This window comes from Cherax quadricarinatus, unplaced genomic scaffold, assembly GCF_038502225.1.
Source record: "Cherax quadricarinatus isolate ZL_2023a unplaced genomic scaffold, ASM3850222v1 Contig1145, whole genome shotgun sequence".
NCBI classification, from domain to species: domain Eukaryota; kingdom Metazoa; phylum Arthropoda; class Malacostraca; order Decapoda; family Parastacidae; genus Cherax; species Cherax quadricarinatus.
Genome location: NW_027196171.1, coordinates 1 through 19,498, shown reverse-complemented (window position 1 = coordinate 19,498; position 19,498 = coordinate 1).

Below are 19,498 nucleotides of genomic sequence, written 5' to 3'. Positions count from 1 at the left end.
CTATAGACCTGGAAAAAACTTTTTGGGTTAGTTTTAGAATCCCTAGCAACTTTAATTTCATAGTCCCTTTTAGCTTTTCTTATCCCCTTTTTAATGTCCCTCTTAATGTCAATATACTGATTCATAAGATGACCCTCGCCTCTTTTGATACGCCTATAAATTCCTTTCTTATGCCCTAGTAGATATTTCAGCCTATTATTCATCCATTTTGGGTCATTTCTATTTGATCTAATTTCCTTATAAGGGATAAACGTTCTTTGAGCAGCATGTATTGTGTTCAGAAAACTGTCATATTGATAGATCTCTTCGTTACCCCAGTCAACAGATGATAAGTGTTCTCTAAGCCCATCGTAATCTGCTAAGCGAAAATCTGGGACTGTTACTGAGTTATCCCTACTATCATACTTCCATTCAATTCTACATGTAATTGATTTGTGGTCGCTAGCACCCAGTTCCTCTGAAACTTCTAAATTATTAACAAGGGAGTCATTGTTTGCCAGAACTAAGTCAAGCAGGTTATTACCCCTTGTAGGTTCTGTCACAAACTGCTTCAAAAAACAATCCTGAACTACTTCTAAGAAATCGTATGATTCTAAATTCCCAGTCAAGAAATTCCAATCAATATGACTAAAGTTAAAGTCTCCTAGAATTACTACATTATCGTGCCTTGTGGCCCTAACAATTTCCTCCCATAATAGTCTCCCCTGGTCCCTATCTAAATTTGGGGGACGGTATATCACACCTAAAATTAATTTTTCATGCCCCTCTGAAAATTCTATCCAAACAGACTCTGTATGTGTTACTTCAGACTTAATACCCGACACCTAGATAAGTGAACCCCATCCCTGGCATACATGTCATTTCTGCCATAGAAGAGGTCCCAGTTGTCAATGAATGTTACCGCATTTTCCTTACAGTATTTGTCCAGCCAGCAATTGACACCAATTGCTCTGGACAACCATTCATTTCCAACTCCTCTCCTTGGCAAAATGCCACATATGACAGGTTTCCCACCCTTCCTCCTAATTATCTCTATTGCTGACCTATACCTGCTAATCAGGTCCTCACTCCTACGTCTGCCAACATCGTTGCCTCCAGCACTGAGACAGATAATAGGATTGCTCCCATTACCTCTCATGATGTCATCCAGATGGCTAACAATATCCTTCATCCCAGCCCCAGGAAAACACACTCTCTGCCTCCTACTCCTATCCTTCAAGCAGAATACCCTATCCATGTACCTAATCTGGCTATCCCCAACAACAACAATGTTTTTACCTTCCATGACATTCGTCGGGTAGCACCGAGAATGCGTTGGAGGTTTCCACGGGAGTTTCCACAGCAGTCTCTTTCTTCTTCATCGTTTCTGGCTTTCCATTCGTCTTCTTGATCGTCAACTTCGTCGTCCCCTGCTGTCCAGCCACTGACCACGATCCCTTCTTGACCTGAGGACTCGAAACAGCCATCACACTAGCCTATGCAGACGACATTACACAACTTATCACTCATGCCAATATAGATACACTCACACACAAAACACAAAATGAGGTTGACAGGATAGCCATCTGGGAACAAAAATGGAGGATCAAAACCAATGCAGCAAAATCCAGCATTACGTATTTTAACTACAGGAAACGTGATCCTCCATTACCTGTCGAACTCAGAACAGCTGACACCCGCACTTACTTCCCTATCACACAATCTGTCACTGTCCTTGGCGTTAATCTTGACTACCTTCTTCGTTTACACGGACACATTCACTCAAGGCATGCAATAGCTAGTAAGGCCCTTGCGGGCCTCTACAAGCTGAAACATGCCTCTCAACGCACCAAACTACACCTCTACAAATCCCTAATACGTCCTCTGATAACTTACTCTCCTCTAGCCCTCTCTCTTGCAGCAAAAACAAACTTACTTAAGCTGCAGCGTGTCCAGAACAAGGCGCTGCGCTGGGTGCTTGATGTCAGATGGGAGGACTTCGCCACAAGCGAGTCTCTCCATGCCCAGTTAGACGTCCCTGCGCTGAATCTGTACTGGAAGAGGCTCAGTGACAGACAGATAGACAAACTTGAGACACGACATGACTACTGGACCTCTCTCCTTGACGAAGACATTCGCAGACCCACAAACCAACACAACCTTTTCTACTCCTTGCATGATCCTGCTCCTAACCCTACTTACAAATAACCTTGGATCCACTGACAGGTACCTTCTAAGACAGGTACCATTCTCTGACCCACGTTCGCCTTAGCTTTTTTGGGTTAAGACATGACTCAGTTCTGCACTCCTCTCTAGCTCTAAAGGTCGCAAGTCCCTTACTCCCAGCTCACCCCACCGGAGTCCCAACAGAAGAACCGGATTTTCTCTTTTCAATATCTGTCCCACGATCGCCTTTGCTGCTGGGTTAAGCCCTGGCTCTATTTCTACGACTAAGAACACTCCTCTCCAGCACTATTCTTCGTCTGTCCCGTCTTCCCCGCTCATCCCATTTGGGATCTTACCTGAACTTTCGTTCGTTCGTTCGTTCCTATGCTGTACATTCTACAAGATTGATGGACTGAACACATCGACTCCAGGTTGAGGGACTGATTACCTCATTCTCCTCCTCTCCTTACGCCTTCCTCTTTGTATTGGACTGATGAAGCCACTGTGTGGCGAAACGTTTCCTGAATAAAGATTCCCATATGCTGCATAAGTGTCTCAATCTTCAACATATCAAGAAGTTGTGATGAATGGTTTGAAAAACCGACAAGTTGAAGAATGTAAGCAACGTAAGTCCAGAGGTTATATTGCAGTTTTATAAGAACATAAGAAAGGAGGAACACTGCAGCAGGCCTGTTGGCCCATCTACAACTCATCCCACTAACAAAACATTTGCCCAACCCAATTTTCAATGATACCCAAGAAATAAGCTCTGATGTGCAAGTCCCACTCAAATCCAACCCCTCTCACTCATAAGAACATGAATGGAGGAACACTGCAGAAGGCCTACTGGCCCATGTGAGGCAGGTCCTCATCAAAACGGCCTCTACCCAAAGCTACCCAAGAAATAACTCCCGTACCCAATGACACCAATCAAACCCAGCCCCTCACACTCATATATTTGTCCAGTCTCTTCTTAAAGCTACCCAAGGTCCTAGCCTCTACCACCCCACTGGAAAGACTGTTCCACGCATCTACAACTCTGTTAGAAAACCAGTACTTGCCTATGTCCTTTCTAAATCTAAATTTTTCCAACTTAAATCCAATATTTCTGGTTCTTACCTGGTTCGACACCCTCAGTACTTTATTATCTCCCTTGTTTATGCCCATCATCCACTTGTACACTTCAATGATATCTCCCCTCATTCTACGCCTCTCCAGAGAGTGGAGATTTAAGGCTTTAAGACTGATCGTGATCATTGGTCATAAATATTTATTTTACATAGTTTTCGTTAATGCTTCAGTTAGGATGATTTTTTCATGTTTTTCTTTTTTTATTGTAAGAACTTTTTCTAAATTCTTCTTCGAATTTTCGTTTATAATTTTTCAATTACTTTTCTCCCGAAGGGATACGAAAAGTTAGTTTAATATCAGTCTTTCCTCACACTCCGTTTTCCGTTTCCCGTTGAAGATTTTTGCTAGGTGTTATTCTGACTTTCATAACCCCTTTAATTATATCACCAGACCCTATTCATTGGTTTCAATATATCTGCCTATCTAATTAGGTTTTTCACTTTATTCCCTTATATGAAGATATTTTCTCCATTTTCTTGAAAAGAATTCCATCTTCCCCCACACTTTTTCTTTTACTTTCCTTCCCACTATATTTTTTAAAAAAGGTGGACAATCTTGTGTTATCTCCCTTCTCTTGTAGTTTGACTTGACTATTCTGTTTCCTTGATCATTTCAATGCTTCACTTCATCAGGTAGTTAAAATTAACTCTTGCTTACTTGTTCCTCTCTCTTTTGTCGATTCCTTTACGTCCTTTTATTATTGTTTCAGTCGAATTAGAACATAAGAACATAAGAATGTAGGAACACTGCAGAAGGCCTACTGGCCCATACGAGGCAGGTCCTTATCAAAACGATCTCTACCTAAAGCTACTCAAGAAACAACTCCCGCACCCCCCAACACCAATCAAACCCAGCCCCTCCCACTCATATATTTGTCCAGTCTCTTCTTAAAGCTACCCAAGGTCCTAGCCTCTATCACCCCACTGGGAAGACTGTTCCACGCATCTACAACTCTGTTAGAAAGCCAGTACTTACCTATGTCCTTTCTAAATCTAAATTTATCCAACTTAAATCCATTATTCCTGGTTCTTACCTGGTTCGACACCCTCAGTACTTTATTAATGTCTCCCTTGTTTATGCCCGTCATCCACTTATACACTTCAATGATATCTCCCCTCATTCTACGCCTCTCCAGAGAGTGGAGATTTAATGCTTTAAGTCTATCTTCATACGGGAGGTTCCTTACACAGTAAATCATTTTAGTCATTCTTCTCTGTATGTTCTCTAATGAGTCTATGTCCATCCTGTAGTAAGGGGACCAAAACTGAGCAGCATAATCTAAATGAGGCCTCACTAGTGATGTATAGAGCTGTAAAATAACTTTTGGACTTCTGTTACTTATACTTCTTGAGATAAATCCAAGTAATCTGTTGGCCTTGTTGCGCATAAGAACATAAGAACATAAGAAAGAACATAAGAAAGGAGGAACACTGCAGAAGGCCTGTTGGCCCATACTAGGCAGCCTATGACACAGACAAAGAAGACTTAATAAAAGATATCAGTACTAAGAACAAAGTCTCTGTTGACGATATTTACAGACCAGAAAACTCTACCATTCTCAAAATACGCTGTTCAACTCCTGCTGACGCCTCTACACTCTTCAGTCAAGGAATCTTTGCCAAGACCATCCGCATTCCTCCAAACGCTCTCTTCACTCCGAACTTCCACCCAATCACACAATGTCTTAAATGCTACAAATTCGGCCACGACAAAAACACATGCACATCTACACAAGTCTGCTCCAGATGTTCAGCAACTGGCCACTTCTGGAATACTTGCAACCTCCCCCTTAAATGTTCTAACTGCGGCGGGTCACACACTGCAGTTGCAAATTCCTGCCCTTCTAGAAAGCACATTCTCTCCTCCCTCAGAGCAAACCAACCTCCCTCCCTACCCAACCCCTTCCCTGCTCCTCCCTCCCCTTCCTTACCTCCCTCCCCTTCCACACCTCCCTCCCCTACACCCAATGCCTGGGCCTCCCCACGCACTTGGTCTACCTCTTCTACTCTACACACATCAAACACCAACACACAGACTACAAGCACTTCTCCTTCTACACCCACACTAGACTATAAAACTAACTGTCAACTTGCCACTGCTGCCCACTCTGCGATGGTAATCTCACAAGCTTACCAATCAGACTACTCACATGTCCTTAACCTAATCTTGTCTGCTAACAATCTTCCCTCTTTAATTATCCCTCCTTCCTGCTTCTCTTCCAAGCCTCCTACAACCTCTCCCTCCTTCCTCTCTCCCACCCCCCCACTTCCTACTCCCACCAGCTCTCCTCCTCCACTACCTCTCTTCACTACTTCTACACCTCCCACCAACACCCCTACTGCTACTGCTACGACCACCCCTCCCCCCACTTCCTTACCCACTTCATCCCCTTCCAAAGCTTCCACTTCCTCACAGCTTACCAAAACTTCCACTTCCTCTGCATCCACCTTCGCCCACTCCACCACAACCAAAACCTCATCCAGGTCCAACTCCACCTCCTCCAGACAAAATCCACTCAAACCTAAACCTGCCCCAACTTCTAACGGACAGACCAAAGAACATAAAAACAGATCCATCTCTTCCTCCCCCTCCAGGAAACGGGTCCGTAGCACCTACAAACACACATCCACTGATGGCACCACTATCACGGGCTTTAATCCAAACTCCTCCCCCGACATTAACTTTGCTAAGACGAAACCATTAAATCACGTTTAAGGCGATTCAGTTCAACGTACGTTCTTACTTTACAATTAGACACCTACTGGCCGAGCTCCTTGAAGCAGAGAGGCCAGATATTGTTTTGCTAAACAGTACCTGCCTCAAAGCCCCTCAATGTATCCGCCATTATGGTTATACTGCACTACAGTCCCCCTATGATCCCCACGATGGGGTTGCCATCCTTGTCAATTCCAACATAAAACATGAATTTCTCCCAATCCCTTTTATTCACCAACACTGTCTTGCGGTCAGAATACACACCCACCTTGGCCCCTTTATCTTTTTCACCACCTATGCTCGCCCAAACACTACTCTCAACATACACGACCTCTCCTTAGTCTTCAACTACACCAACACACCAACTTACCTACTAGCTGACATGAATGCCAAACACACTGCCTTTCATCACACCAGTAACAACCAACTTGGTCACCAATTACTCAACTTCACAAACCATAAACACCTAATTCATCTTGGCCCAGACTTCAATACCTTCTTCAACCACACGGGCCAAGGCAAACCAGACATCATTCTGGCAAACCGAGCCAGCTCTCTATTTCAACATTACATCTCACCTGGCCCTATTACAGGCTCTGATCACATCCCAGTCATCTTACACATCTCCTCCAACCCTATCCTCATTCCAACCACACCTTCATTCTCCTACAAGAACGCTGACTGGGATGCTTTCAAACAACACATAGACAATATTAACCTCACCTATGACTACAACAACAAACCTATCTCTGACATCGATACTCAACTTGATCTCATCCAGGACACCATTACACAAGCAGCCAACATCGCAATACCAAAGAAAACTCACACCACTCGTTATTCCTTCAAACCGTCACTCAGAACAAGAAGACTAATTATCTGCTACCACAACCGCTTCCTCTACAACACACATAGATTTAATCAAGTCCGATTAGATCTCACTTACCTTAGAAACAACATTTTACACAGCCTAGACCAAGACCACAACAATCACTGGTCACGACTAATACAACAAGCGGACAGGCAGCGTGTTAAAAACACTAAAGCCTTCTGGAACTTTATCAAAAAAATCAGAGGCACTACTCCCACCAACAAATTCAAACACATCACCCACAACAACACACACATCTCAGACCCACAGGCTGCTACCAACATCTTCAAACACATCTGGGAGAACATCTTCCACGCTCACCCACCTCACCCTAACGTTATTCAACACATTCAGAACATAGAACACTGGAACACTGCACACACACAAGAAACAACACCAGACAGCCACATACATCTAGACACTCTTACCTCCTCCCAAGAACTCGACACTCCTTTCACCAACACAGACATTAAAACTCTCCTCAGACACCTTCCTCCAAAGGCTCCTGGTGCCTCTGGCCTAAACCATATTATCCTGAAACACCTTCCTGACTCTATCATTACTGCCTACACAAACCTCCTCAATGCCTCCCTTGCCTCTGGATACTTCCCTTCCCTCTTCAAAGCTGCTACTGCTATCCTCCTTCCTAAACCCAATAAAGACCACTCTGACCCTAGAAACTATCGCCCTATCAGCCTCCTCGAAACTTTAGGAAAACTCTTTGAAAAACTCATTAATCATCGCCTTCGCAGATACCTGGAACATAATTCTCTACTTTCAGATGGCCAGTTTGGCTTCAGAACACACAGATCCACACAGGATGCCATTAACATCATTCTCAACTACATCCACATAAACACAAAACAAAGAAACAGGACAGCCCTGGTTGCAAAAGACGTTGAAAAAGCTTTTGACACTGTGTGGCACGAGGGGCTCAAGTACAAACTCTGCACTAACTTCAACCTGCCTCTCAATACTCGTAAACTCCTCTGCAACTTCCTAGACGGCCGTACCATGAGAATCAAATTCCAAGGCTGTTACTCTGACTACTTCACACTAAATGCTGGAGTACCCCAGGGATCTGTCCTTTCCCCTACCCTCTACATTTTATACACTAACGACATTCCAACACCTATATACCACAACTCCATCACACTAGCCTATGCAGACGACATTACACAACTTATCACTCATGCCAATATAGATACACTCACACACAAAACACAAAATGAGGTTGACAGGATAGCCATCTGGGAACAAAAATGGAGGATCAAAACCAATGCAGCAAAATCCAGCATTACGTATTTTAACTACAGGAAACGTGATCCTCCATTACCTGTCGAACTCAGAACAGCTGACACCCGCACTTACTTCCCTATCACACAATCTGTCACTGTCCTTGGCGTTAATCTTGACTACCTTCTTCGTTTACACGGACACATTCACTCAAGGCATGCAATAGCTAGTAAGGCCCTTGCGGGCCTCTACAAGCTGAAACATGCCTCTCAACGCACCAAACTACACCTCTACAAATCCCTAATACGTCCTCTGATAACTTACTCTCCTCTAGCCCTCTCTCTTGCAGCAAAAACAAACTTACTTAAACTGCAGCGTGTCCAGAACAAGGCGCTGCGCTGGGTGCTTGATGTCAGATGGGAGGACTTCGCCACAAGCGAGTCTCTCCATGCCCAGTTAGACGTCCCTGCGCTGAATCTGTACTGGAAGAGGCTCAGTGACAGACAGATAGACAAACTTGAGACACGACATGACTACTGGACCTCTCTCCTTGACGAAGACATTCGCAGACCCACAAACCAACACAACCTTTTCTACTCCTTGCATGATCCTGCTCCTAACCCTACTTACAAATAACCTTGGATCCGCTGACAGGTACCTTCTAAGACAGGTACCATTCTCTGACCCACGTTCGCCTTAGCTTTTTTGGGTTAAGACATGACTCAGTTCTGCACTCCTCTCTAGCTCTAAAGGTCGCAAGTCCCTTACTCCCAGCTCACCCCACCGGAGTCCCAACAGAAGAACCGGAATTTCTCTTTTCAATATCTGTCCCACGATCGCCTTTGCTGCTGGGTTAAGCCCTGGCTCTATTTCTACGACTAAGAACACTCCTCTCCAGCACTATTCTTCGTCTGTCCCGTCTTCCCCGCTCATCCCATTTGGGATCTTACCTGAACTTTCGTTCGTTCGTTACCATTCTCAAAATACGCTGTTCTACTCCTGCTGACGCCTCTACACTCTTCAGTCAAGGAATCTTTGCCAAGACCATCCGCATTCCTCCAAACGCTCTCTTCACTCCGAACTTCCACCCAATCACACAATGTCTTAAATGCTACAAATTCGGCCACGACAAAAACACATGCACATCTACACAAGTCTGCTCCAGATGTTCAGCAACTGGCCACTTCTGGAATACTTGCAACCTCCCCCTTAAATGTTCTAACTGCGGCGGGTCACACACTGCAGTTGCAAATTCCTGCCCTTCTAGAAAGCACATTCTCTCCTCCCTCAGAGCAAACCAACCTCCCTCCCTCCCCAACCCCTTCCCTGCTCCTCCCTCCCCTTCCTTACCTCCCTCCCCTTCCACACCTCCCTCCCCTACCCCCAATGCCTGGGCCTCCCCACGCACTTGGTCTACCTCTTCTACTCTACACACATCAAACACCAACACACAGACTACAAGCACTTCTCCTTCTACACCCACACTAGACTACAAAACTAACTGTCAACTTGCCACTGCTGCCCACTCTGCGATGGTAATCTCACAAGCTTACCAATCAGACTACTCACATGTCCTTAACCTAATCTTGTCTGCTAACAATCTTCCCTCTTTAATTATCCCTCCTTCCTGCTTCTCTTCCAAGCCTCCTACAACCTCTCCCTCCTTCCTCTCTCCCACCCCCCCACTTCCTACTCCCACCAGCTCTCCTCCTCCACTACCTCTCTTCACTACTTCTACACCTCCCACCAACACCCCTACTGCTACTGCTACGACCACCCCTCCCCCCACTTCCTTACCCACTTCATCCCCTTCCAAAGCTTCCACTTCCTCACAGCTTACCAAAACTTCCACTTCCTCTGCATCCACCTTCGCCCACTCCACCACAACCAAAACCTCATCCAGGTCCAACTCCACCTCCTCCAGACAAAATCCACTCAAACCTAAACCTACCCCAACTTCTAACGGACAGACCAAAGAACATAAAAACAGATCCATCTCTTCCTCCCCCTCCAGGAAACGGGTCCGTAGCACCTACAAACACACATCCACTGATGGCACCACTATCACGGGCTTTAATCCAAACTCCTCCCCCGACATTAACTTTGCTAAGACGAAACCATTAAATCACGTTTAAGGCGATTCAGTTCAACGTACGTTCTTACTTTACAATTAGACACCTACTGGCCGAGCTCCTTGAAGCAGAGAGGCCAGATATTGTTTTGCTAAACAGTACCTGCCTCAAAGCCCCTCAATGTATCCGCCATTATGGTTATACTGCACTACAGTCCCCCTATGATCCCCACGATGGGGTTGCCATCCTTGTCAATTCCAACATAAAACATGAATTTCTCCCAATCCCTTTTATTCACCAACACTGTCTTGCGGTCAGAATACACACCCACCTTGGCCCCTTTATCTTTTTCACCACCTATGCTCGCCCAAACACTACTCTCAACATACACGACCTCTCCTTAGTCTTCAACTACACCAACACACCAACTTACCTACTAGCTGACATGAATGCCAAACACACTGCCTTTCATCACACCAGTAACAACCAACTTGGTCACCAATTACTCAACTTCACAAACCATAAACACCTAATTCATCTTGGCCCAGACTTCAATACCTTCTTCAACCACACGGGCCAAGGCAAACCAGACATCATTCTGGCAAACCGAGCCAGCTCTCTATTTCAACATTACATCTCACCTGGCCCTATTACAGGCTCTGATCACATCCCAGTCATCTTACACATCTCCTCCAACCCTATCCTCATTCCAACCACACCTTCATTCTCCTACAAGAACGCTGACTGGGATGCTTTCAAACAACACATAGACAATATTAACCTCACCTATGACTACAACAACAAACCTATCTCTGACATCGATACTCAACTTGATCTCATCCAGGACACCATTACACAAGCAGCCAACATCGCAATACCAAAGAAAACTCACACCACTCGTTATTCCTTCAAACCGTCACTCAGAACAAGAAGACTAATTATCTGCTACCACAACCGCTTCCTCTACAACACACATAGATTTAATCAAGTCCGATTAGATCTCACTTACCTTAGAAACAACATTTTACACAGCCTAGACCAAGACCACAACAATCACTGGTCACGACTAATACAACAAGCGGACAGGCAGCGTGTTAAAAACACTAAAGCCTTCTGGAACTTTATCAAAAAAATCAGAGGCACTACTCCCACCAACAAATTCAAACACATCACCCACAACAACACACACATCTCAGACCCACAGGCTGCTACCAACATCTTCAAACACATCTGGGAGAACATCTTCCACGCTCACCCACCTCACCCTAACGTTATTCAACACATTCAGAACATAGAACACTGGAACACTGCACACACACAAGAAACAACACCAGACAGCCACATACATCTAGACACTCTTACCTCCTCCCAAGAACTCGACACTCCTTTCACCAACACAGACATTAAAACTCTCCTCAGACACCTTCCTCCAAAGGCTCCTGGTGCCTCTGGCCTAAACCATATTATCCTGAAACACCTTCCTGACTCTATCATTACTGCCTACACAAACCTCCTCAATGCCTCCCTTGCCTCTGGATACTTCCCTTCCCTCTTCAAAGCTGCTACTGCTATCCTCCTTCCTAAACCCAATAAAGACCACTCTGACCCTAGAAACTATCGCCCTATCAGCCTCCTCGAAACTTTAGGAAAACTCTTTGAAAAACTCATTAATCATCGCCTTCGCAGATACCTGGAACATAATTCTCTACTTTCAGATGGCCAGTTTGGCTTCAGAACACACAGATCCACACAGGATGCCATTAACATCATTCTCAACTACATCCACATAAACACAAAACAAAGAAACAGGACAGCCCTGGTTGCAAAAGACGTTGAAAAAGCTTTTGACACTGTGTGGCACGAGGGGCTCAAGTACAAACTCTGCACTAACTTCAACCTGCCTCTCAATACTCGTAAACTCCTCTGCAACTTCCTAGACGGCCGTACCATGAGAATCAAATTCCAAGGCTGTTACTCTGACTACTTCACACTAAATGCTGGAGTACCCCAGGGATCTGTCCTTTCCCCTACCCTCTACATTTTATACACTAACGACATTCCAACACCTATATACCACAACTCCATCACACTAGCCTATGCAGACGACATTACACAACTTATCACTCATGCCAATATAGATACACTCACACACAAAACACAAAATGAGGTTGACAGGATAGCCATCTGGGAACAAAAATGGAGGATCAAAACCAATGCAGCAAAATCCAGCATTACGTATTTTAACTACAGGAAACGTGATCCTCCATTACCTGTCGAACTCAGAACAGCTGACACCCGCACTTACTTCCCTATCACACAATCTGTCACTGTCCTTGGCGTTAATCTTGACTACCTTCTTCGTTTACACGGACACATTCACTCAAGGCATGCAATAGCTAGTAAGGCCCTTGCGGGCCTCTACAAGCTGAAACATGCCTCTCAACGCACCAAACTACACCTCTACAAATCCCTAATACGTCCTCTGATAACTTACTCTCCTCTAGCCCTCTCTCTTGCAGCAAAAACAAACTTACTTAAACTGCAGCGTGTCCAGAACAAGGCGCTGCGCTGGGTGCTTGATGTCAGATGGGAGGACTTCGCCACAAGCGAGTCTCTCCATGCCCAGTTAGACGTCCCTGCGCTGAATCTGTACTGGAAGAGGCTCAGTGACAGACAGATAGACAAACTTGAGACACGACATGACTACTGGACCTCTCTCCTTGACGAAGACATTCGCAGACCCACAAACCAACACAACCTTTTCTACTCCTTGCATGATCCTGCTCCTAACCCTACTTACAAATAACCTTGGATCCGCTGACAGGTACCTTCTAAGACAGGTACCATTCTCTGACCCACGTTCGCCTTAGCTTTTTTGGGTTAAGACATGACTCAGTTCTGCACTCCTCTCTAGCTCTAAAGGTCGCAAGTCCCTTACTCCCAGCTCACCCCACCGGAGTCCCAACAGAAGAACCGGAATTTCTCTTTTCAATATCTGTCCCACGATCGCCTTTGCTGCTGGGTTAAGCCCTGGCTCTATTTCTACGACTAAGAACACTCCTCTCCAGCACTATTCTTCGTCTGTCCCGTCTTCCCCGCTCATCCCATTTGGGATCTTACATAAGAAGAACATAAGAATGTAGGAACACTGCAGAAGGCCTACTGGCCCATACGAGGCAGGTCCTTATCAAAACGACATCTACCTAAAGCTACTCAAGAAATAACTCCCGTACCCCTTGACACCAATCAAACCCAGCCCCTCCCACTCATATATTTGTCCAGTCTCTTCTTAAAGCTACCCAAGGTCCTAGCCTCTATCACCCCACTGGGAAGACTGTTCCACGCATCTACAACTCTGTTAGAAAACCAGTACTTACCTATGTCCTTTCTAAATCTAAATTTATCCAACTTAAATCCATTATTCCTGGTTCTTACCTGGTTCGACACCCTCAGTACTTTATTAAGAACATAAGAACATAAGAAAGGAGGAACACTGCAGCAGGCCTGTTGGCCCATACTAGGCAGGTCCTTTACAATTCATCCCACTAACAAACATTTGACCAACCCAATTTTCAATGCCACCCAAGAAATAAGCTCTGATGTGCAAGTCCCACTCAAATCCAACCCCTCCCACTCATGTACTTATCCAACCTAAATTTGAAACTACCCAAAGTCCTAGCCTCAATAACCCAACTAGGTAGACTGTTCCACTCATCAACTACCCTATTTCCAAACCAATACTTTCCTATGTCCTTTCTAAATCTAAACTTATCTAATTTAAATCCATTACTGCGGGTTCTCTCTTGGAGAGATATCCTCAAGACCTTGTTAATATCCCCTTTATTAATACCTATCTTCCACTTATACACTTCGATCAGGTCTCCCCTCATTCTTCGTCTAACAAGTGAATGTAACTTAAGAGTCTTCAATCTTTCTTCATAAGGAAGATTTCTAATGCTATGTATTAATTTAGTCATCCTACGCTGAATGTTTTCTAACGAATTTATGTCCATTCTGTAATATGGAGACCAGAATTGAGCTGCATAATCTAGGTGAGGCCTTACTAATGATGTATAAAGCTGCAGTATGACCTCTGGACTTCTGTTGCTTACACTTCTTGATATAAATCCCAGTAATCTATTTGCCTTATTACGTACGCTTAGGCATTGCTGTCTTGGTTTAAGGTTGCTGCTTACCATAACCCCCAAGTCCTTTTCGCAATCTGTATGGCTAAGTTCTACATTATTTAACTTATAAGTGCTAGGGTTATGGACACTCCCGAGCTTCAGAACCTTGCATTTATCTACATTGAACTGCATCTGCCACTTTTCTGACCAAGAGTAGAGTTTGTCTAAATCCTCCTGAAGTTCCCTAACATCTACGTTTGAATCAATTATCCTACCTATCTTCGTGTCATCGGCGAATTTGCTCATATCACTAGTAATTCCTTCATCAAGATCATTGATATATATTATAAACAACAACGGGCCCAAGACTGATCCCTGTGGAACGCCACTTGTTACTGATCCCCACTCGGATTTAACCCCATTTATGGACACTCTCTGCTTCCTGTCTGTGAGCCATGACTCGATCCACGAGAGCACCCTTCCCCCAATGCCATGAGCTGCTACTTTCTTCAACAGTCTTTGGTGCGGAACTCTATCAAATGCCTTACTAAAATCTAAGTAAACAATATCAAATTCTTTATCGTGGTCAACAGCCTCAAAAGCTTTACTGAAGAAAGTTAATAAATTAGTTAGACAAGACCGGCCTCTTGTGAATCCATGGCTTTAGATTTCTGCTTACCATGACTCCCAAGTCTTTTTCACATTCTGTATGACCAAGCTCTACTTCACCTAGATTATAGCTTCGAGGGTTATTTTCATTACCAAGGGCAAGTACCTTACACTTATCCACATTAAACTTCATCTGCCATTTCTCAGACCAAGACATTAATTTGTTCAAATCGTCCTGGAGTTCATTGATATCCTCCTCAGAGTGAATTATACGGCCTATCTTTGTATCATCAGCAAACTTACTCATGTCACTAGTAATCCCTTCATCAAGGTCATTAATGTAAATTATGAACAAGAGAGGGCCTAAAACTGATCCTTGTGGAACGCCACTAGTGACTAATCCCCATTCAGATTTCACTCCATTAATGGTAACTCTCTGCTTTCTATTGGTAAGCCATGCCTCAATCCATGCTAGAACTTTACCTCCTATACCATGAGCTGCCACTTTTCTTAAGAGTCTCTTGTGAGGTACTCTGTCGAAGGCTTTACTAAAATCCAAATAAACAATATCATATTCCTTATCACTGTCAACTGCCTCAAATGTTCTATTGAAGAACGTCAGTAAGTTTGTCAGGCAGGAACGACCTCTCGTGAATCCATGCTGAGATTCATTTATCAAGTTATGCTCTTCAAGGTGACTTCTGATAATGTCAGCTATAATTGATTCTAATAACTTGCCCACTATAGATGTCAGGCTTATTGGACGGTAATTTGAAGGAGTGGACTTATCCCCTGATTTGAATATAGGAACCACATTAGCCATCTTCCACATCTCTGGCACAACACTGGTAAGGATGGACGCATTGAATACACTCGTTAATGGCTGACTAAGCTCCATCTTGCATTCCTTAAGTACCCTTGAAAACAACTCATCGGGTCCCGGGGACTTATTTTGTTTCAGTTTGTCTATCTGTTTAATAACCATGTCCCTCGTGACAGTAATATTAGTTAACTTAAATTCATCAGGAACTAAATAATTGTTAATTACTGGAATCTCATTTACATCTTCCTGTGTAAAAACTGACAAAAAATAGTCATTAAATAAGGAACACATTTCCAGTTCATTATCCGTCAGCTGTCCATTCCCAGATTTCAGAGGTCCTACTTTTTCCTTCACCTTCGTCCTATACACTTGAAAGAACCCCTTTGGATTAGTCTTTGATTCATTAGCAACTCTAATTTCATAGTCACGTTTAGCCTTTCTAATCGCCTTTTTTACTTCTCTTTTAAGCTGAACATATTGGTCAGTAAGGTTAACCTCTCCTCTTCTGATGCGCCTATAAATTCCCCTTTTCTCCCCTAATAGATGCTTTAGCCTCCTGTTAACCCATTTGGGATCGTTATTATTAGACCTAATTTCTCTCTGGGGAATGTATATACTCTGGGCACTGTGTACATTATTAAGAAAACAATCATAAAAGCAGATCCCTTCATATTCATAAGTATGATTATCGTCAATAAAATCATTAGCTAGATAACCCCAATCAAGATTAGACAGATGTTCCCTAAGTCCATTATAATCGGCAGAACGAAAATCGGGGATTTTTACTGTATTATCATTATTCTTGCATTCCCAATTAATGCTAAAGGTGATGGATTTGTGATCACTTGCGCCAAGCTCTTCAGTGATCTCCAGATTATTCACGAGTGTTTCCTTATTTGACAAGACTAGGTCTAGCAAATTATTACCCCTGGTAGGTTCAGTTACACTCTGTTTCAGAAAACAGTCCTGAACTGTTTCCATGAAGTCACTGGACTCTAGATTACCTGTCAAAGAATTCCAGTCAATTTGGCTAAAGTTAAAGTCCCCTACTATGACTACGTTACTGTGTCCAGAAGCCCTAACAATTTCGTCCCAAAGAAGTCTCCCTCTATCGTGATCCAAGCCTGGAGGTCGGTATATTACACCTAGAATTAGTTTTTCTTGACCCTCCACGAACTCTACCCAAACAGACTCTGTTACTGCTCCATCTATTTTTATACCTGTTTTTATGCAACAATTAATATTTTCTCGAACATACAATGCAACTCCTCCCCCCTTCCCATTACATCTATCCACATTGAATAACTTAAATCCCTGAATATTACACTCAGCAGTCATATCCCGACTCTTTAAATCATACCACGTTTCAGTTAATGCAATGATATCAAAGTTCCCAGCACATGCTACCAAACGTAGTTCATTAATTTTATTTCTTGCACTTCGACTGTTAGCATAAAATACCATCATATGTTTTTTCTTCTGCACATTTTTCCTATTCATCTTTGTTTTTACACAATTTCTGAAATTATCATTACCCAGAGTTACTCCATGACAGTTACTATTAAGATTCTTAATATCAGAGCATAAGTCAATATATCCATACTCATTATTAATCATTTCTAAACCCATACCTCTAACTAATCCTAGTTTAAAGTCCTAACAACCCCCTCAACTGAGTTAGCAAGAAAACCCACACCTGCCCTGGATAAGTGAACCCCATCCCTGGCATACATGTCATTTCGGCCATAGAAGTTGTCCCAGTTGTCAATGAATGGTACTGCATTATCCTTACAGTGTTTATCCAGCCAACAATTAATACCAATTGCTCTGGACAACCATTCATTACCAACACCTCTTCTTGGCAAAATGCCACATATAACAGGGCGCCCCCCCTTCTTCCTAATCATGTCTATAGCTGTCCTGAACTTTCTAACTAAATCCTCACTTCTACGCTTGCCTACATCATTGCCTCCAGCACTGAGGCAAATAATAGGATTGATCCCATTACCGTTCATGATGTTGTCAAGCCGGCTAACAATGTCCTCCATCCCAGCCCCAGGAAAGCATACCCTTTGTCTCCTACTCCTGTCCTTCAAGCAGAATGCCCTATCCATGTATCTAACCTGGCTATCCCCAACAACAACAATATTCTTACCTTCCTTGTTGTCGTTCGTCGTGACGATCCCAGTAGTAGACTCACATTCGTCGGGTAGCACCGAGAATGCGTTGGAGGTTTCCACGGGAGTTTCCACAGCAGTCTCTTTCTTCTTCATCGTTTCTGGCTTTCCATTCGTCTTCTTGATCGTCAACTTCGTCGTCCCCTGCTGTCCAGCCACTGACCACGATCCCTTCTTGACCTGAGGACTCGAAACAGGAGGACTACTACGAATCCTCTTGTTTTCCTCGGTCAATCGCCGTATCTCCATCTTCGCTGCCCTCAATTCTTCCTTAAGTTGCTGGTAAAGTTGCTCGATGGAGGGCATCTTGGTTCAGTCCACGGGAGCAAACAAGACACTTCTTCACAGAGTTAAGTACAGGTCAGCACTCAAAGTACAGGTCTTTGTGTCGGGCCAACCTTCTGGTTCCCAGTTTTTCCAGTCTTCCAACAGTCTCTCCCATGCCTAGCAATTTTGCTGGGATCTTGTGGTATCTCTGTTACGACTTTGATATCGCAACTTAACTAAAATGGTCCTGGCTCCTAAAGGCTGCTCACACTGCTGTCTAGGGGTTATAAAATTACACTGAAAAACACAGCAACTTTTGGTCAAATACACATTTGGTATGTTCCTCTGTCAAAATACTTGGTACTACGCTCATCCCTATGTCCTTGTTCAGTGACATTTACAGTCTGTCTCTTGAATGTTTGTTTATATTCCGGTATGCTTTCCCATCTCTTATTTTTTTTTTAAATCTTGCATTTGCTGGGGTTGAATTACAGTACGAACTTCGCTGACTAATCCTGAAGTTGGTCCAGATCCAATTGTAGCCTTTACGTGACTTTCCTGGTTAATATTCCTCTCTTTAGTTTGACATTATCTGTAAATTAGGATATGTCGGATCTCATCTCATGCTGCATATCATTCACATATTGCAGAAACAGTGCCAGTCCAGGTAGTGAATTGTGTGAAACCCAACTTGTTACACTTGATAGACTCCTCATGACAACGGAACTGGGCGACTGCTCCTAGGCTGAGGGACTATCTCATCTACCTCTTCAGCAGTCTGTTTTGGTCCTTGCATTGTACTGATAAAGTCACTGGTTGGTGAAACTTCTACGTAATAAAAATATTTGTTGTATATGTGCCTAATTCTTCAACATGGCATTATATACCGTTCTCTTCTTTCAGATAAGAATGTTTTGATCTACTAAAGTGGATTTTCTGTTGCTAAAGTTTATAAATCCTCTCCTTGTTGTCCAACCCTCTCACTTGCAGTACTAATTTTGTAGCAAACCTTTGGTTATTCTCCAGTTTCTTTACATGCTTGACCAGTCCCTCATATTGTTGGATGTGTGTGCTTTCATTTATCTAATTCTCTGTATAACTATGGACTTTCTGCATTCACAACTAAATGTTATCCATCTCCGTACAAGCATTGCATCATGCTGAAATAAAATTATTTTTATTATCATTATCTCGCTGCACTTTTATCATTCTAACAGTTTTACCTCTTTTCTTCCCCCTCCCTCTTACTTCTATCTAGTAATCACCGATTATTATATGTTCTCTGGCTCTTGATGTTCCATAATCGATTCGGATAAGATGAAGTC